This window comes from Sabethes cyaneus, chromosome 1, assembly GCF_943734655.1.
Source record: "Sabethes cyaneus chromosome 1, idSabCyanKW18_F2, whole genome shotgun sequence".
Taxonomy (NCBI): Eukaryota; Metazoa; Arthropoda; class Insecta; order Diptera; family Culicidae; genus Sabethes; species Sabethes cyaneus.
In genome coordinates this window covers 113,071,513-113,093,327 of record NC_071353.1, presented here as the reverse complement: position 1 = coordinate 113,093,327, position 21,815 = coordinate 113,071,513, and the positions used below count along the sequence as shown (strand labels likewise).

Below are 21,815 nucleotides of genomic sequence, written 5' to 3'. Positions count from 1 at the left end.
TGTCGTCGTGCACCGCACACAAAGCACTTACCATTGATAGCGGAGGGAGGCGGTGCACATCAAAGAGCACTACTATTCATGAGAAGCTTCACCCACCAGTGCACAGTGTGCTTTGGGCAGGCACAGTATAAAACGTCTATTTATTTGCCTTTCAAAGATACCCAAACACCCGAACACACCCACACGTGCAAAGTTTTCTAGAGCCGTTTATGTTTCGCGAGTCTGCTGATTTCCCCCGAGAGTCTAAAGCAGCAGGAATCTCGACTTCATTGATGTTGCACTACACGACGGCAGAGGTACGAGTTAAGAATGGGAGGAAAAGGAACTTTGTTGAATTTGTGTGGCTGTGTTTTTTCGCGTTAAGTAGTCGTGCGCGTCTTTTTATTGCTCTTTTACAACTACTTTCCTTGTTTTGAAAGGTAGAGGGTGTGGAAAACTTTAGAGCCACCTTGTCGTTGCAGTTTTCGCGGGAAAGTTTGTTGCGCGTTTGTTGTTCATGAAGTTTTAAATTAGGAAAATAATTTTCCCTCCCGCTCACACCTGGTTATCGTCGAGCTAAGTTACACATGACAGTATTGGGTGAGCAAAATCAAAACTTTTCGATTTTTACAATTGACAAATCTTTACTCACCTCACAATGCATCATCTCAAATTAATTTAAACTTTATTCTATCCGATGAGTAGAGAGCAGCTGTGCGTTGAGAATATCTAACTCTTCGTTAAATTCAAAGCAATCTCACAAGACTCACGTTTGCGTTCGTTACGTACAATTCACCACCACTCGCTTAGAAAATGGATTTCTGAGTCGATTTGAAACATCCTTTCAAGTAGAAGATAGGAAAGCAACTAAAAGCCGAATGCGAGCATCAACGGCACCGATCGGAGAAGCTATTTCACTTTCGGCGCTACGATGGTGGCTGCTGAATATATTGCACACCCGCGAGAAGCTGGGTCTACGTTTTTTTATCGGGAAAACTTTATCGAAACTTTTATAAAATGCTGGTTTTGAAACCATTTCTACGCAAAAAAGGTGTGAAGGAAAAGTTTTGTGATAATGATGGTTTTAATTTAATGGTTACTTCTTCGTGAAAAAAAGTAGATAAACTCCTAATTTCGTTACAACCAGCGAGAAACATGATTACATGATTCAACAATCTGGACTGTTTTGTTTTTGAGTAAGGAAATTGAAATCTCATCAGGTAGATTTACAATGAGTAAGTTGCGTTTTGAATTAAGTTATGAATAACTTATACTCAAGTTACTTTTTACGAGAAGGTATGTTCCGCGTAAATCAAAACCGTGCAAATTCTGAAATCCGCATAAATTCAGAACTTCGCGTCAAACCGCGTGAAACCCAAAATTCGCGTAAATTCCAAAACTACGCAGAAAAATAGACACGTAGCATATTCGTGTAAATTCCGACAATCGCGTAAAAAGCGACTTCAGTGTATTATCTTTTCACATCTTCAGCGTTATCATGTTTCCACAGAGTAGAATAATTCATAATTATTATTTTCTTGAATTCGAATTTTAAAGCAAAAAAATCTGGTGTTTACTTTTTTTCTTTTTGTTTACTCAAATATGACTAAACGCGTACAATTCAATGTTCAATCAATGCTTCACGAAAAACAGTACAGTACAGTACAGTACAGTATGTCAAAAGCAACACCGCACAGAAGTGAGCTGTCAAATGCGTCAAATTCACTTATTGAGTACTAGTTGAGTCCGAATCTTACGATCCGAAAAATATAAATGTCTGTTCAGAATTCCGAAAACTGCGAATACAGTCCACTGGCCAGTGTTTACGAAGATGTTTAATCTTTGTATTAGTTCTTTAAGTTCTTATATTATATTATATTATATTATATTATATTATATTATATTATATTATATTATATTATATTATATTATATTATATTATATTATATTATATTATATTATATTATATTATATTATATTATATTATATTATATTATATTATATTATATTATATTATATTATATTATATTATATTATATTATATTATATTATATTATATTATATTATATTATATTATATTATATTATATTATATTATATTATATTATATTATATTATATTATATTATATTATATTATATTATATTATATTATATTATATTATATTATATTATATTATATTATATTATATTATATTATATTATATTATATTATATTATATTATATTATATTATATTATATTATATTATATTATATTATATTATATTATATTATATTATATTATATTATATTATATTATATTATATTATATTATATTATATTATATTATATTATATTATATTATATTATATTATATTATATTATATTATATTATATTATATTATATTATATTATATTATATTATATTATATTATATTATATTATATTATATTATATTATATTATATTATATTATATTATATTATATTATATTATATTATATTATATTATATTATATTATATTATATTATATTATATTATATTATATTATATTATATTATATTATATTATATTATATTATATTATATTATATTATATTATATTATATTATATTATATTATATTATATTATATTATATTATATTATATTATATTATATTATATTATATTATATTATATTATATTATATTATATTATATTATATTATATTATATTATATTATATTATATTATATTATATTATATTATATTATATTATATTATAGCTCTAAGATGTTGTACATAAAAGAGTCATGCCGGAAACTGAAACAAAGTTTTTATGGTCGATTTTATTTAACTGAATAGAAACTTCTGGCTATTTGCAACATTTATGTGGTCTGATTAGAGTAAAATATTGCTTAGAAAATTCTTGATCGATAGCAAACGACCAACTCATTTGTTAAAATTTTGCGACTTGTTCCGGTTTGATTTAACACCGAACATATGATATCGCGACAAGCAATCGAGTTGAGCAGGCGAGTCAAGTAGTCGAATCAAGCAATCGAGTCGAGCAGTTGGGTCGAGCAGTTGGGTTGAGCAGTCGAGTCGAACAGTTAAGTCGAACAGTCAAAACGAGCAGTCAAGTGGAGCAGTTAAATCAAGCTGTTCAGTCAAGCAGTCCGGTCGAGCAGTTGAGTCGAGTAATCTAGTCGAGCAGTTGAATCGAGTGTTCGAGTCGAGCAGTCAAGTCGAGCAGTTAAATCGAGCAGTTAAGTCGAGTAGTTCGGTCGAGCAGTTGAATCGAGTAGTCTAGTCGAGCACTTGAGTCGAGCAGTTCATTCTTGCAGTCGAGTTGGGCAGTTCATTCGTGCAGTGGAGTCGAGCAGTTCATTCGTGCAGTACAGTCGAGCAGTTCACTAGAGCAGTCGAGTCGAGCGGTTGAGTCTTGCAGTTGAGTCGAGCGGTTGAGCCTTGCAGTTGAGTCGAGTAGTCCAGTCGAACGGTTTATTCGAGCAGTTGCGTCGAGTAGTCCAATCGAGCGGTTGAGTCGAGTAGTCCAGTCGAGCAGTTGAATCGAGCTGTCGAATCACACGGAAGTCAACCAGTTGAGTCGAGCAGTCAAATCGAGCAGTCGTCGAGCAGTTAAATCAAGCTGTTCATTCAAGCAGTCCAGCTGAGTAGTTGAGTCGAGCAGTGGAGTTGGGCAGTTGAATCGAGTAGTCTAGTCGAGCGGTCGGATCAAGCGGTTCAGTCGAGCAGTCAAGTCGAACAGTTGAGTCGAGCGGTTCAGGCGAGTAGTCCAATCGAGCAGTTGAATCGAGCAGTTAAGTCGAGCTGTCGAATCAAACAGTTAAGCCAAGCAGTTGAGTCGAGCAGTCGGGTTGAGTGGCTAAGTCGAGCAGTTAAGTCGAACTGTTGAATCAAACTGTCAGTTGAGTCGAGCAATCAAATCGAGTAGTCTAGTCGAGCAGTTGAATCGAGCAATCGGGTTGAGCAGTTGAGTCGAGCAGCCGATTCGAATAGTCCAATCGAGTAGTTGAGTCAAGCAGTTCATTCGAGCAGTCGAGTCGAGCAGCCGATTCGAGTAGTCCACTCGAGTAGTTGAGTCAAGCAGTTCATTCGAGCAGTCGAGTCGAGTAGTCCTGTAGTGCAGTGGAAACAAGCAGTTGAATCCGGCAGTTGAGTCGAGCGTCGAATCGAACAGTTAAGTCGAGCAGATGAATCATGCTGTCCAGTCAATCAGTTCAGTCGAGCAGTCGAATCGAACAGTCCAGTCGAGCAGTTCAATCGTGCAGTTAGGTCAAGCAGTCGGGTCGAGTAGTAAGTCACGCAAAAGTGTCAAGCAGTTGAATCGAGTAGTTAAGTCGAGAAGTCTACTCAAGCAGTTAAATTGAGCTGTTCAGTTAAGCAGTCAAGTCGATCTGTCCAATCAAGCAGTTGAGTCGAACAGTCGAATCGAACAGTTCAATCGAGCAATTTTGTTCAGCAGTCCAGTCGAGCAATCTAATCGCCCAGTCCAGTCGAGCAGTCTAGTCAACCAGTTAAACAATCGAGCAGTCCAGCAGTCGACCAGTGAGGTGGCTGAGAATAGAACTCATTGCTACGAAAACATAATGTCCTGCCAGGGGCCTGTTTTTAATTACCGATAAGCCTTTTATGACGTCCTGTTAGAGACCTGGTTTTCGGTACAGACATAAGCCTCTTATATAAATAGATAGATAGATAGATTGTGTGACGGTTTTCAGCTTATCAGTCAACTATATTTAGCAACCGATTCTTTTGCTTTAAACTATCCGACGGTTCGGCGATATATTTCACCTTTGTCTATGACCTATATCAGAATTGTATTATGAATTAAATGTTGATTTAACTATAAGGCTTGTTCGCGACAAAATTTGGACACCCATAAACACACACAATTTCGGAAATACATTAAAAATGAGTGAAATATTTTGCAGAGTGGTAGACGTATGGCTGTTCTTTCTGAAAATATAAACTGTTTATTTATTTATTTGCTATAAGTCTTCCGCCAAGGCAGTACAGGCATATCTTATCTTAATTTTAAAATTTCATTCTTAAACCTAGTTTTACAAATGTTAAAATCAAACACGTGGTTCACTTCATTGGACAGCCGACAACACCAATCCAATGGATTAGTCTGGCCATATTGAGATCGATGAGCCGGAATCCAGAGGAGAACTCGATTTCGGAGAATACGACGAGGTACATTAAGGGGGCATAGTACTTTTTACACCATATTTTTGGCCTTATTTCAAATATTTTTTTCTTGATAACGTGGAAGGCGAATCGATTCGGGTTTTTTGCATTCTAAACATTGTATTTTAGACTAATATTTACAATTTTGTTTACATATAGGAACCTCTTCCCCCTGCCCTACGGCTCCTTGAACATGATCCTTCGAAAAAAACATGAATTGCGGTACCATGGATTGGCGCTCGGGGGCTTATCCGAATTGAAAAATTCCAGAACTACATGAAAGTATACTAAATTATCTCGTGTTTGACCCATCCTTTTCTTAAAATTCGAACGCATAATAAAATGGCGGACATTCAAACATAAAAGTAAGTAGTTCGTTGTGGTTTCGATTCCGGCGACTACATGACTACATAAATAATATGTCAATAACGCACATTACACATTCCAGGCAAATCCTCTAAAAACATGCTGCGACAACCCCCCCCCCCCTCCTTGCATTTTTTGAAGGCAGGACCTACCGGCCGGTTTTTGTAATTTTGAGACTTGGCAACCCTATTAGTGATCAAATTTGAATTCGAAATTTTTTTTTTGTTTTTTCTTTTAGTTTAGGTCCAGACAATGATGTAATGACCCATTACGATTTTCAAATGACGAAAAATTAACTTGGTGAATCCTAACATCATCATTTTTTGTTGGTTCAAAATCACCCGCTTAACAAATTCTCACCTCGAATGATGCTACGAAGAACACCCTGCCAGCCAGTTTCGAAGGGGCGGAAAAATGTGAATCGAAATTTTCTCACCACTCGCGAGAATCCACTTGCTCACATGCGCTCGCAAATTGGCACGCTTGATCCGTAGCTCGGAAACCGAACCGATTTCGTTAGCGTCCCCGTGTCGTGCCAGCAACAGCAGCAGCAGCAGCAGCAGTAGATTCGTGTTTTGCTTTCGCCTGTTTCGTGTTTACCTACCTACCTGCTCCGGTTGGTGAGCCTGGGCACCCTCCCACCAGCCAACCAACCATCGTTCGTGATGACGGCACAAAGAACGCCGCGACTCGACTGTGGCGGCGGCGTCGGCGGCTGCTGCTCTCGGGAAAATTGCATCCCACACAAACCTGCTCGGGCCGGCCAGAGTCTAGAAAAGCACCAGCAGCCAGTTTGACCAGCCAGTCTAGCAGTCAGTCAGTCAGTCAGCCAGTCGTTCGTTAGATTTGCACCCGGTCAGGCCGTGTAGATCATCATCTTTAAAGGTCGAAAATTTTGATTACGCTTCGTCTGTCGTTCCGTTGTTTGCTGCTTAGGCACCTGCCAGTATAAACAAAAAACCTATTCTAGGATTAACTTGTTCTGAAATTTAAATTTCAGATTATAAGTGAATGGTTCCGTTCAATTTGGATACAACAGAACAGAAGTGTCAAGTGCGTGTTTGTTGCGTTTTCTGTTCGGAATACGTTAGCCGCGAGTGTTTGCCAAAATAAAATGCAGTGAAATCACCAATTTGAACTTGAAAAACGAAAGCAAGCATCGAGTACTGTCGTCATCGTCTTTCGCTTGGTAGTTGTGAGAAAAAAAAGCTTGACAACAGCTGATTCAACCCTTTGAGCGAGACGAAATAATTAGCTACACTTGAAAAGGGTAAACAACGCGGAAAACAGTGCCCTTAAAAATTGCATAACCCTATCGGATAGTAATTGCACGATCTAATAGTGTACAAGAAAGGTAATTGAAATCGAAACGAATGCCGGGATAGCTTTGCCAAGAAATCATTCTCGTACGGGGTGAGCAAAAAAAAAGTCTGTCACATTTGGTTAGGCCTCCCTGCTGTTCTGCCTGATGTCTCATCATAGGATACATACTTCCCAAAACAAAACAGAGCGTTGTTGTTTTTCTCGGGTGAAATTAAATGAATCTAGCCGTGGAAAGCAAACCGAAAACTGTCGGAAGCTCGGAAGCACGTTTCTCCGTTAGAAGATTTGTGCGGCGCGTGCCTTTCGGTACCGACCGCCCGGTTGTGATGGATAGATATGAAGTTTCCTCTAGCTACCAGCTCTTGCTCTGGTGTGGACTATCGTGCGACTCCATCATTGCGTGAGCTGGTCGATGGGGACGCGCGGTGCACAGTCATTAATCATCCATCGTTCGGTGGATTGCTGTTAAGTTCGATCAATCCGGTTTGTCAACAGATTCTGTTGGTACAATGTACAATTAATTGTGAGCGGTTTGTCAATATAAATGACTGAAAAATTAAAATGTTTGAAATATTTAAATGGCAAACAACGCAATCGGTAACGATAATTGAACGTCTTCATTTTGATTTGTTACTTCCACCATCGCTAGAAGTTTGGTTTCAAGTCACAACTACTGGTTTATGTACTGTATTATGTGTGAGCATAACTTGTTGTTGTTGTTATTAGTTTACTGGGACTTTTTTAGTTATTCCACTTTACTCCAGATAACGTAATCTGCAAATAGGATTGACATAGATCAATCGTGTCATTCGATGAGCTTGTATCATTTCTTCAACGGCAAGCTACATGGTGCTTAGCACAGCGTTTTTTCAAAAAACTGTATTATGTTGCCATGTTGCTGTTGCTGACATATTCAAACTTAACAAAGGCTGTTATACGGGAATTTTGAGAACCAATTCAGAATCCCTGCGCATAATATCATCCACTGTATAAATTTTGTTCATGACGTTGCTGAAGATACTTACTTATTTTGTTGCAACAATTCTATGTTTTTGGCAGATCTGAAAGAAACGGGGGAAATAATTGTACAATCAGTTAACTTGGGATCTGTTTACATTCGAAACTACGCGAGAAAAAACAGGAACACTTCTAAACGCAATCATCTTCATTTTTTTAATGAGGTTGATATTAATAAAGCGACAGTATAACACAAATATTGAATAGAAAATAGTTTCAAAGAAAATTTCGCCTTAATTTTCAAAAGCAAGAAAAAACTAGAATTCATCAAGCACACGTTTGTTTGTAATCGCACTGACAATGATTACAATGAAACTATGAAACTGATGTCTGTGCTAGTAACGACAACGAAACTGATGTCTGTGCTAGTAAAAGAATCGTAAAAAAGCGTATAAAATGGACTGAAGGGTCTCAGAATTACATGGAAAATTGCATACGAGCATGGTTCATAGACTTATTGAAAACGACATTTAAAAAATTAGAGCATCATAGAACCGAGTTGCATCTTGCCGTATCAAGAATTCCGCTCCACTGTACACGGTCTTGGGCTACTCGTCCCGACACCCGGCTTCGTTGAGCGTCTCGACGCACGTAAATCGGCGGTCCTGGTGCCGATGGAGATCTTGAAGAAGAGCACGGATTTCACTGCACAGTCTATCGGCATTCTTGAGACGTAGCCGGCCCACCGCACAGTGGTCCAAAAGGGCGAAAAGTGAACTTTTCCTAGCGTCTTTTGCTTTCATTTTATCAATTACACAGTGTTACACAGAAAAAATACTTCGCAAATGACCTAGTGTACGTTGTTAGTCACACCTAGTACATCATAAAAACACATTTGAAATCTTCCAAACACCCCCAAAATTTCAAGTTATTTCAAAAAAACGTTTTTTGGCTAGGTGTACCAATACTATCATGAATAACTCAATAATTTTCCAAGCAATTTTAAGTTTTTTTATACATTTTTTAGCAGCTTAAAGGATAAGCTTTCAGGATATATATATATACATTCACTATAGTTCTACCAAAGTTAGTCGAGATTTTTTCAATTAAACATGAAATTTAACTAAAAAATTAAAAATTTTCTCACTTTAGGGCTCCTTAAAGTGACCTTAAAAATGACCCGCATTTCTAAGCTCAACATCACTTGTTTTATATTCAATCCTAAGACTTTGGTCAAAATTTCAGCCAAATCGGTTAACATTTGCAAATTTGATACCATTTCTAAGAGTTGTAGAATTTGTTGCTTCTCATATATCACCCGTCTAATCTTACAACTGAGAATCTTGTACACGATGAAAGATTAGGCGGATGATATATGAGAAGCAACAAATTCTACAACTCTTTAAAATGGTCTCAAATTTGCAAATGTTAACCGATTTGGCTGAAATTTTGCCCAAAGTCTTAGGATTGAATATAAAACAAGTGATGTTGAGCTGAGGAATGTGGTCATTTTTAAGGTCACTTTAAGGACCCCTAAAGTGAGAAAATTTTTAAGTTTTTGGTTAGATTTCATATTTAATTGAAAAAATCTCGTCTAACTTTTGTAGAACCATAGTGAATGTGTATATATCCTGAAATCTCGTCCTCTAAGCTTTCCAAAAGTGTTTAAAAAGCATAAAGTTGCTTAGAAAATTATTGAGTTATTCATGATAGTATACGTACACCTAGCCAAAAAACGTTTTTTTGGAATAACTTGAAATTTTGGGGTGTTAGGATGATGTCATATGTGTTTTCATGATGTACTAGGTGCGACTAACAACGTACACTAGGTCACTTGCAAAGTATATTTTTTTTGTCACACCGTGTTATGGTCTTCAGCACTTTTGTTCGCATGAATTTAAAACTGTTAGTTATCGCTTACTATTATGAAAATAAAAAAATAACTTTTTTGTGTTACAAAATATAGACATAGTTTCTTCGGCAAAGTTGTGGATAATGTAAAAACAAGCAACTTTGCTGAAGAAATAAAATTTCTATCTTTATCGAGTGCTGAATTATAGGGCATATTCTTTAAAATTTCTTTAAAAATTAGTTTTTTATACTTAGCTTTTGTTAGTTGCATTTTACAAGAACACATTGTTCTAGGAATTTATCGAAGCACTTAAAATACACGTTTTTGCAGAAGAGCGCAAGTCTCTTGGACCTTTACTTGCTAAGTTATCGCATATTCAAGTTTTAAATTTCTATAGCTTCACGAGCCTATGGGGTAAAATGGGGCAAGTGGATTTATGAAATCAGTGCTTCATCTTAAAGCTTAAGTCAAGTACTATAAATTTGTATGGGTTCCGCTTGTCCCCAACCACCCAAATGAGAGTACGGAAAGCATACGTTTTATGTGCTGCGCATTCGCTAATGGCTCGATACAGGTCCATTCTGTTGTGTTAGTAGATAGACACATGGTTTCTACGGCAAAGTTATTGAAAATAGCCAGGCAAATAACTTTGGTAAAGAAATGACATTTCTATCTCTATCGAGTGCAGAGCTATAGAGAATGTTCTTTGGAAATTCTTTAAAAATAAGTTTTTCATACTTAGCGTATGTTGGTTGCATTTTACAAGAATAAATGGTTCTAGGCGATTATTGAAAGACTCAAAATACACGTTTTTGCAGAAGATTGTAAATCTCTAGGATCTTTCCTTACAAAGTTATTGCTTTTGGCTCGTGACGTTAAGGAAAAATGAAGCTGTAATAAGCGATAACTTTTTAAGGAAAGGTCCTAGCGATTTGCAATCTTCTGCAAAAGCGTGTATTTTGAGTCTTTCAATAATCGCCTAGAACCATATATTCTTGTAAAATGCAACCAACATACGCTAAGTATGAAAAACTTAGTTTCGAAGAATTTCCAAAAAAAATGCTCTATAGCTCTGCACTCGATAGAGATAGAAATATCATTTCTACAGCAAAGTTGTTTGCCTTTATATTTTCTATAACTTTGCCGGAGAAATCATGTGTCTATCTACTAACACAAAAGAATGAACGTGTATCGAGCCTATAGCGAATGCGAAACACAAAACGTATGCTTGCCATACTCTCATTTGGGTGGTTGGGGATAGGCGGAACCCATACAAATTTATAATATTTGACTTAAGCTTTAAGATGAAGCACTGATTTCATAAATCCACTTGCCCCATTTTACTCCATAGGCTCGTGAAGCTGGAAATTTAAAGCTTGAATATGCGATAACTTAGCAAGTAAAGGTCTAAGAGGTTTGCGGTCTTCTGCAAAAACGTGTATTTTAAGTGCTTCGATAGTTGCCTAGAACATTGTACTCTTGTAAAATGCAACTAAGAAAAGCTAAGTACGAAAAACCAATTTTTAAAGAAATTTTAAAGAATATGCCCCATAATTCAGCACTCGATACAGATAGAAATTTTATTTCTTCTGTAAAGTTGCTTGTTTTTATATTGTTTACAACTTTGCCGAAGAAACTATGTCTATATTTCCTAACACAAAAAAGTTATTATTTTTTTATTTTCTTTATAGTAAGCGATGACTTACTTTGGACAGTTTTAGATTAAGGGGGATATTCATATGAACAAAAGTGTTGACAACCATAAATGATAAAATTAAAAAACAAAACACACTAGGAAAAAAGTTCCACTTTTCGTCCTTTTGGACTACTGTGCACCGTAGTCTTCCAACTTTCACCAGGTGTACGATGGGAATCTTGTTTTATGTAGATGCAAGAAAATTTTCTCATCAATCTGAAGAAAATATCAGTTGGAAAAGGTTTTTCACAAAAAGTTGCAAGACGGATGAAAACTGTAAAGAAAACTCGGATAAAAATTGTTCAAGTTCATAGACAATTTTGAGCTTTTTTTTTCTTATTTGCCAAACTCATTATTTTTCAGTTTTATAAATTTTACTATAGGACCCGGCGCGCATTCTAAAAAGGGGGTACATGCATAATCCTGAAGATTTGATTAATTGTAACCTTGCAACCAAGAGCTTTCTTTTTGACAACCCAAGATATTCCTAAATCATGCCGCAAATTTCTAATCCAACGCATCAGCATTTGTGACTCGAGCAGCAAGTCCAACGTAACGATTTGCGATTACCAACCCTTAAAATGGTAATGTTGACAAAATCGTAATAAAATATCAGTGCAGTTCGATTGAAATCAGTTGAAAACTGGTCAGAAACCATAAACTAAGTGTAATCTCAACATTATTTTCTTCATATTTTCATTTCAACACTGTATTTTCTCTTCAATTTTGTTTTTAAAATAAGTATCATATCATCTTACTTTTATTTAATATGACCCATTATCTAGGCTTCACCGATTTATTCTTAAAAATTTTGTTCCAAATTTCTCTTATATTTTAGTACGGACGGCAACACTCGCGAGTTCGAATATTTTTTGAATATTGCATTGTTTAATTTGTATGAGAGCCCTCCCCCCTTCCAGACGGGAGAGGAATCTCAATACGCCATAGAAAAAAAGTCTCCAGTAACCCCCAAATAATTAATAATTGCTTGATTAATAGTCGAGTTATGGGGAAATTTGTGTTTTATATGAATGGAAGCCACCTCTTAGAAGAAGGTTTCTCAATCTACCATAGAAAAAAAATTCTACCTCCAAAAACCTTCACATGCCACATTTGGTTCCATTTGCTTGATTAATAGTCAAGTTATGAAGAAATTTTGGTTTTATTTGTATGGGAGCCCCCCCTCTTAGAGGAAGGAGGATTCTCAATTTACCATAGAAAAAATTTCTGCTTCCAAAAACTTTCACATGCCAAATTTGGTTACATTTGCTTGATTAGTTCCCGAGTTATAAAGAAATTTGTGTTTCATTTGTATGGGATCCCCCCTCTTAGAGGAAGGAGGATTCTCAATCTACCATAGAAAAAATATCTGCGACAAAAGATAGGAGTCACAACGACAACTTGTTAAGCGTAGCTACCTATTAAACCCACGCCCCCCCTTCCTTTCCACTCTTTCCCCTCCATTCCCAAAAAATCCTTCTTCATTACTTTGCCTTACCGTCCCTTCATCAATTGTAGAATCATCGTTTCAAAAAAATATTGCTATTTTACAAGTCAAGGTTTCTTCGCAAAAACCCGCCCAACGCAATTCTGCGCAAGCTACGCGGTTGCATTTTCGCATCTATTTTTCGCACATTTTTGACAGTTGCCAATATAATTTCTGTAATGCGATAGAGCTGCAAAATCCTTTACTACTTTTAACGCGAATAAGAATGTTTTTTCTATACGTAGCTGAAATCTTTGTTTTATTTGCATTAACTAGCTTTACTATTTTTACGCGATAATTAAAAACTGTTGAATATTTAAGTCTTCAGAAAACACAACAAAAAGGCAATCGAAAGATGTCAAAATACGAAGAGAAAACAACGAAGAAAGGGCGATAAAATGCTGTAAAGATGAAAAAACCATGAAAAGATTACGTGAAGTGATGAAAAGATGGCAAAAATACGATGGCAAATTGACGCAAGACATCTAAAGTACGATAAAAACAATATGAAAATACTATGAAAAAGCGACGAAACGACGCCAAAACAGCGAAAAGAAACAACACGTCAAAAAGATATTTGAAATGTGTTAAAAAGGTAACAAAACATTTTAAAAAAGACGATGACGAATATACGTCAAAAAGACGACGAAAAGGCTGTCAACAAATAGGACAAGGAAAACAAGGCAAAAAATGACGAGAAGGCAATAACAACAAAAATCGGCGAAATGACGGCAAAATTTGACAAAAACGAAGAAAAGACGACAAAATGATAATGGAAAGTCGCCAAAACAGAAAAACGACAAAAACAGTAAAACTGTTGAAAAAACGTCAAAAATGAAAGAAAGGTAAAAAACGGCGAACAGACGACGAAAATACGATAGCACATAGACTAAGAAATTACTAAAACAAACATTCTACACTTTTCAGCAAAACTAATAAACAATTAGTTTTGACAAACCCTTGATTGAAGCATAAATTTCGGTTAAACCTTCACTTAGCTAAAATTTGAATAAATTGAATAAATGCTTCTTGCTTAATTTTGAAACGAAATCAAATCCAAGCAATGCTGCAAACCCTTTGATCAACGAGTTTCAACAGGGTTTCGTCGAACCTCGTTCTGCAACATGGCTTATAACAACACGTCTTTCCCTCCCAAGCAACACAGCTTGTTATAGAACAGTATACATTACATATATCAGAACTTCTCTATTACCATGAAAGCGCAAAAAATTGAAGTCTAATGAAACAAAAATTGAAAGAAGTATGTATCAGGTTATTTCATATCAATTTAAAACGTTACTTTAGCATACGCTCAACTTGTTCTTCAGTTTAAATTTAGCAATGGAGATATAATAAAAACTTTGTGTTGACATGTTGACATAAACAAACTTTATTCATTTGATATGAGCTGCCAATTAAATTCATGTTATCACAAAACATCTCAAAACCTTAATAATAGCGACATGTGTTTTGAAAGTACGTTTATAGTACTCTTAAACGACTACTTTCCATGAATATTATTTCCTAACTTTTTTTGTGGTTGAATCCCGTCGCCAAGTAGATTCAATTTACGTAGATTTTTCGAAAGATTTTGGCATTGTTCCGCACACGTTCGTAATCGACAAAGTTGCAAGGTTTCCCAAGTTGGATAGTTCAGTGGTAGTTAGAATCATACCTCACCGGACGAAAATCTTTCGTTCATGTTGACCATGAAACCTCAGCAACATTCATCGTCACTTTAGCAGTTCCTCAAGGGAGTGTATTGGTCCCGCTTATTTTTATCCTGTACGTAACCGACCTCGCGTATTGGCTGTTATCTGGAAAATCTTTCGGGAAATCTCATCCGCCATAGATTGCACCGCCTTACAAAGCGGCATTGTTCAACTCTTGATGTGGTGTGGCTCGAGATTGTTGCTCTCCGGATTTCTTAGGCATCTTACGCTTCATGTATGTATGTCTTTGAGGAGTTCCTGACCTTGATTCTCTGAATCATCCCAATGCCTGTTTCAAGCATTTTAGCCAAACCACCCGTCAATACCGATCGGTGTCGTTTGATACTACTTTGATACTGTTAGATGAGTTACTACTTCAGAATCCACCAGGCGCTAGCTGGAACCAGGATTTAATCGGTTTCGGCTTTCAGACAAATGACATAACTTTTCTATGATTCAATTCCAGATCTCAATAACTCGAACAATTTCCTAAAGTCTTCCCTTGATACAAATTTGATAAATACAGTTACATCGACTTGCTTTTCACTTTATCTATAAAGTAATCGATAATTTTACTAAATAAACTAAATCATCCCTCTAAGTAAATGGCCAATATGAATATTTAAGCCTATAGTAGGGTAAATCGACAGAATAAAATTCTACTATCATCGTAACTCTGTAGGAATGGATATAGAAAGTTCAGAACCAGATTAATTTTTATCACTCTCTTTGTGCTCACTATCCGTTTATAGACTGAAGGAAATATACATGTTAGGCCCATCATAAATTAAACATCAATGATTGTAAAACTCGCGAAAGGGATAAAACATCCTTTAGGTGAACGAAATGGGTAACGAATTTTGACGTAGACCCAACATAGCTTTTAGTCAAAATATTACAATTCCTTTTACGTGCCATGCGTATGCCAACAAGAAATAAAGGAAAGTTTCTCAGCACGCGAGCCTGTAATTGGATCTATCAATTTCCCGTCGCGAAAGCCACTCTATCGCGGGCAGTGTTTCGGGCCAAGAGAGTGATTTATCATCGAACAGAGGAAATACCTGCGGAAAGTGCGTCGAACGCATTGTTATTCTGCTCACGTTTTTCTGGCACGTTCCGTTATCGACTCGCAGGGACTCGCTCGTAGGCGAAACACCCGTTCTATTCTCGCTTGCCGCGAACTAAACCTTCAACCAAGTTTGCCTCTTCGTCACGCAAAGGAACACTTTCTCTTATCCGGCTTATTTATGTGACAGTTACACTGCAAAAAAAAAACAGACTGCTTCAAAAAATAAAGACAATAACATGGTTATATTGAAATGTTGTTACCAGCATTAAATTTTTTGTCGAGCATTAAATTTTAGATTAGAAATTTATCCTTTCATGTAACAATTTTCATTAAAACTCCCAAAACAATCAGCAAAGAACTTCTTTCAGTGTCTACCCCATCCAAAATTAGTCACAAATATCATTTATTGACAGCGCAAGTCACATCTCGCTTGAGTACCGATGCGTACAGCATCCCACCGTCAAACCGCGTCCACCGTTTTTGCCTCCTAATTAATAATCGTTTTCGTCTGTGAAAGAAACGAAAACATGCCCGCTCAACGTGAGGGGAAAAAATGTAGTAATTGTAACGATCGACCGCGTCTACATGGCTGCACTGCACACGGCCACGCGGAAGATATAAGTGTATATTTCTTTTCCCAAACATTTGCTGCCGGCATCCCACGGTCCTACCTAAATAATGCTTGTACGCAAACGAGCAGCAAGCAACCGATGTCACTCATCTCGATTGTTTGGATACTTGTTTGGCGTAAAACTCGTACACAACAAATTTGAAATGTACCCAAAATTAGCACTTTTACGACCATACATAATACTCGAACTCGATTATCGTAACAAAACCGAAAAAGAAAAATAATTTGAATGACACAGGTCAACTGCAGGTCCGGTTCATTTTGAGTAAATCCACTTTTCCGTGTATGCGTGAACGGCTCGACGGCAATGACATGACATTGGCGTTTATTTTCAAGTATATACGGCTCCGGTCACTGTGTTTCGCACCGCACCGATGAACGCAACAAATGTCAACCGGCCTGTCATTTTGCGCCCAAGTTTGATGTTTGCCGAAATTCTCCGCCTACCTTCTAGGTGTAATGTTTTCGGCTTAATTTTATGCACAATACATTGCGTAATGCTTTCTAACATTAGCTACCGGCTTTTTTGTTAGGTGCCTTATTTACCATTCCACCAGCCGTTTTTTGTTTTTTTTCTGCGTTTAAAATTTGAAACGCGTTTTTCTCAGTAGCCTTATTTTGTAACGTCTTTTATCCAAAACTATTGTCATTATGACACTATTAAATTTTCCGCACTTTCCTCTCCAAAAATTGTTCTATTGTTAGGGTACTATTCACGTTTTTAATACTCCTTAATACGACTAATGATTCTGAAAGGCCTTGAAGTCCAGATGCAAAACACAGAAATGTTAGTTTTTAATGTTTCTGAAAGGTAGGAACTTCCTATTTGCAGTGCAAATTTGTAAGCTGACGGGATTTTCTTTGTTTTTTTTCACTTTTCAGAAGCGTTGAAAGAGAAAAGGATTGAAAGAGAGAAGCGTTACTCTCTTCTGAATTTCAGGCATCGTCAGATCGGTAGTCAAACTCACCAGTCGACAAAACGTCGTATAGTCGTTGAAGCGAAGCCAAACGACCTTTGGAGAATGAGTACTTTTCGGTTGAATTTATAACCAGACGAAACAAGTCTTGCGAATCTGCGGCGCCCTCCCTACAGTAGGGGCACTTCTCAGTTACCGTTGTCGCGAGTGCTTATTACTGCAGTAGCAGGTTACTTGCAATTAAGTTACTTCATAACACGTAAAGGGCATCGGCATTCGGCATCGACCTACGCGACGGAACAAGGACGACGAATGGAGACTCGGTACTTGGAACTGCAGATCGCTGAATTTCGTAGGTTGCGAGCGGGTGCTGACTGAACAGCTCCAACCCCGCAAACTCTGCTTCGTGGCTCTGCAGGAAATCTGTCGCTGTCAGGAGAGAAGGTATGAAAGATCCGTTTCGGAAAGGCCCAGTTTTACCAGAGCGGTGGCACTACCAATGAACTGGGAACGGGCTTTGTAGTGTTGGGCGGAATGCAGGATCGCGTGATAGATTGGAAGGCGATCAACGAGAGAATGTGTGTATTGAGGATAAAGGGCCGTTTCTTCAATTATAGCATCATTGGCGTCCACTTCCCGCACGAAGGTAGACCCGACGATGAGAAAGAAGCGTTCTACGCGAGGCTGGAGGCAACGTACGACAGCTGCTCGTCATGGGACATCAAGATCGTCATTGGGGATATGAACGCCCAGCTCGGTAGGGGAGAAATGTATAGACCGGTGGCAGGACTCCATAGCCTGTACACCGACATGAACGATAACGGCCAACGATGTATAAACTTCGCAGCTTACCGAGGCCTGGTGATCCGAAACACCCTTTTCCCGCGCAAGGACCTGACCACAAAGATCTCACCTGACCAACGTACAATGAACCAAATCGACCACGTGCGGATGTGCGGATATTAATTCTGACCATTACCTAGTAACAGTATACAGGACACGTCAAAGCCGCCCTCCTCGGCTGAACATCAGGCAGCTAGATAACCCGCAAGCTGCCGAAAACTACGCGCGAATACTGAATGAGGCACTGCCTTCTTCCGAGGAGTTAAGTGCTTCAAACCTCGAAGACGGTTGGGGCAAATATGCTCGGCCATCGCTGAGGCCGCTGGCACTAGGTATTGAGCCTCGGAGTACACAAAATGATTGGTTTGATGGGGAATGCCAACAAGCGGTGGAGGGAAAAAAACTGCTTGGAAAAATGCTTGAAAGTATTGCCACTAGAGAAAACCTGGCCAAATACCGACGGGCTAGGAACCAGTTGACCACGATCCTGAGGAGGAAAAAGCGCCAAAAGGAGTACAGAGATCGTGAAGAATTAGAACAACTATTCTGAGCTAATGACACGCGCAAGTTTTATGAGAAGTTCAACCAAACTCGGAAGGGATACACACCGAAACCTGACATGTGTAGGGAATCTAATCACAAACGAGCGCGAGGTGGTCGACAGATGGAAGCAGTTCTTCGATGAACACCTCGATGGCGAAGTCGCAGAAGGAGGCAGAACGGAAATTAACCTAGGAGCGCCCATGGAAGATAGTAATGTCCTAGCACCTGATCTCCAAGAAGTCAAACGAGAAATCGGGCTGCTGAAATCCAAAAAAGCCGCTGGGAAGGACCGCCTACCGGCAGAGCTTTATAAACATGGCGAAGAAACGCTAGCAAAGGCTCTACACTGGGTTATTTCGAGGATTTGGGAGGAGGAAAAGCTACCGGAGGAATGGATGGAAGGAGTGGTTTGTCCCATCTACAAAAAGGGTGATCGGCTAGACTGCTGCAACTATCGCGGTATTACTATCCGATTTTTACTATCCGATAGATCTTGCAGAAATGTCGGGAGTACAACGTGCCCACGGAGCACATCTTTATTGATTTCAAAGCAGCATACGATACAGTCGATCGAGACAAGCTATGGCAGATAATTCACGAACACGGTTTTCCGGACAAACTGACGCGACTGATCAGAGCTACATTGGATCGAGTGATGTGTTTCGTACGCATCTCTGGGACACTCTCGAGTCCCTTCGAGACACGGCGAGGGTTGAGACAAGGTGACGGTTTATCCTGCATGCTGTTCAACATCGCTCTTGAGGGGTTGATCCGACGGGCTGGCATCGTAACGAGAGGCACGATTTTTACGAACAGTAGCCAACTTCTAGGCTTTAAAGATGACTTCGATATCATAGCCAGGAACTTTGCGACGGCGGAGGCAATATACTCCAGACTGAAAGCGGAGTCTAGGCGAATTGGGCTAAAAATAAATGCGTCGAAGACTAAATACACGAAAGGAAGAGGCTCGAAAGAAACAAAAGCGCGTTTTCCACGGACAGTAACCGTTGACGGCGACGAACTAGAAGTGGTAGAGAATTTGGGATCGCTGGTGACCGCGGACAACAACACTAGTAAGTGGATCCAGCGGCGCATCCAAGCGGGAAATCGGGCCTACTTTGCCCTTCGTAAAACGCTACGATCAGGAAGCATACGCCGCCGCACGAAGCTAACAATGTACAAACCCCTTATTAGACCGGTAGTTCTTTATGGACTTGAAGCCGTGACGCTGCTCACGGAGGTTCGAGCGGAAAGTGCCGCGGACGATATTTGGCGGAGTACAAACTAAAAGCGGAGAATGGCGGAGCCGTATGAATCCCGAGCTACAGGCACTGCTTGGGGAGACTCCCATCGTACATCTAGCGAAAGTTAGCTTTACAAAGTTATTATTTACAATCCACCACCTTAATCGGTTATACATTGGAATCCTTGAAGAGCCCAATCCCATAGTACAACAGGTTCTTGACAACACACTGACTAGAAGCAAATTATTTTTGTTAATTTCGCATTTAAATATTTTCATTAATTTTACATTACATTCAATGCTTTTATTCAGAGTCAATGCTGTAATCCAGTGGAATGCTTCAAATATATCTCGACTCTTAATAAGCTAACATATCCGGCGTGCTAGTGGGAAAAACTGAGTATCATATCGAGTAGCCTTGTGTAGCTAGTTTGTTTCATCTTGACGTGGACGACAGCTATCTTAGACGCGACTCATGATTCGAGCATATGGAATCTTTTAAACAGTTAAATATTTGACAATTAGTAAGAATTAAGAACCTATTTTTCAACTTCAAACTAATCAATAAGTACCCACCGACAAACAATAAACCTGATAACGAGAAAGATGCATTCTATGAGCAAAATATATGCCCAAAAGTTGCCCAGAACATAAGGTTTTTTTCATAAATGACAACCAAGCAAAGCTACTGAAAGGCCTGCAGACTCAACAATAATAGTAATTATCTAAATATTACCCTGTTCAATTTTCATACAGATTTCAAGGCTGTATTCGACCGAATTGATCATCACATTTTGCTTTAAAAAATATATTTAGCAGCTTCACAGAAGTTTGTCACGTGGTTCTAAAATCATTCTTATTGGAAAGTTTCTCAAGGTAACTGTAGATCAGAGTTATCACTTACATTTTCAAACAAATTAGATGTACCGCAAGGCGGTTCTCTCCTTCATTATTTTTTTCAATGGCATGACGCAGGAAATACACTAGAAAATGGTAGTTTACAGCGATAACTTAAAGATTTATTTGACGATTCGTAGCACTGAAAATCGATATCGTTATCAAACATTATTAGATCAGTTTGTCGGGAGATGCAAACTAAATTTAGCAATAACCACTGGCATGCCCAAAATTGGGGCATCAATTCTATAAAAAATGTTTGAACTTAGTAAACCTCAAATAAGTAGATGCAAATATACGTGTTTCAACTTCCAGTGCAATATCTAAGGCTGCATTTACTAGTACTGTACTTCCAGCTGCCGAACGTGTCATCAACCGTAAGAAACCCTTGACCGCCTTATGGTCAGGGGTTTCTTGCGGTTGATGATACATTCGACATACATCCTCCATATTCCATATTCCGTATGATGTTACATAAAGACTGTACTCGAAAAAAATACAACAGACAACTATGATCACAAATTTTTTTTAAGTCGGATATTTTTGAAACTCCTAAGAAGGACTCGTGAAACTCTTAGCTATGTTTTTGCAAAGTTGGTTTATTCAGCCTAGACTAAACCCAGACTAAACGCTACTCATCAAATCCTGTGCAACAGAATTTACAGAATTTGCAGGAGAAGTTCTGGCAAGCTTGGTGGATTTGCCTCCTTCGGCAGAAAAGCGACATCGTTGGCTTCGTACCACTCCATCCGTTATGGCACAATACCACCGGTTTCGCGTTATGGCACAATACCAGATCCGGCCAAAACAGAGTGTCACCTTCGTAGGACCGGCGGAAGAGCAGCGAGCGTTTCTGGAGACATTCTTCTTCATATATTTGACCGTTAATGGTACCGGTCTTTATGTTCGGCTTGCTGAATTTGACACACCCACAGATAGCCTGCCACATCAAGTACTTCTCGGCAAATTTGTCGACCTTTTTCTTCCGGATCTTGCCCGGAACATCCAGGCGAGACTTGCCGACGAAAAACTCCAGGTCAGGGAACTGCTTGGCGTCCGCTTAAATGTACGTCGTCCATTGCGTTTTGGCTGCTGTCTGGCGCCGGATGTGGTCACCGAATGCTATTTATC

General features: G+C 38.3%; 1 protein-coding gene across 2 annotated transcripts in view; it reads right to left on the bottom strand.

Annotated features, from left to right (window-relative positions):
• The window catches only part of LOC128732920 (glutamine-dependent NAD(+) synthetase), a 251,361-nt gene that overhangs the window by 179,454 nt on the left and 50,092 nt on the right, over positions 1-21,815 (bottom strand). Inside the window, exon 3 of one of the 2 annotated variants that reach the window (XM_053826377.1) lies at positions 7,864-7,899. The exons of the other annotated variant lie outside the window; for it this stretch is intronic. The gene's annotated coding sequence lies outside the window, so the exon portion shown is untranslated. The remainder of the gene's footprint in view (positions 1-7,863; positions 7,900-21,815) is intronic. 2 annotated transcript variants of the gene reach the window in all.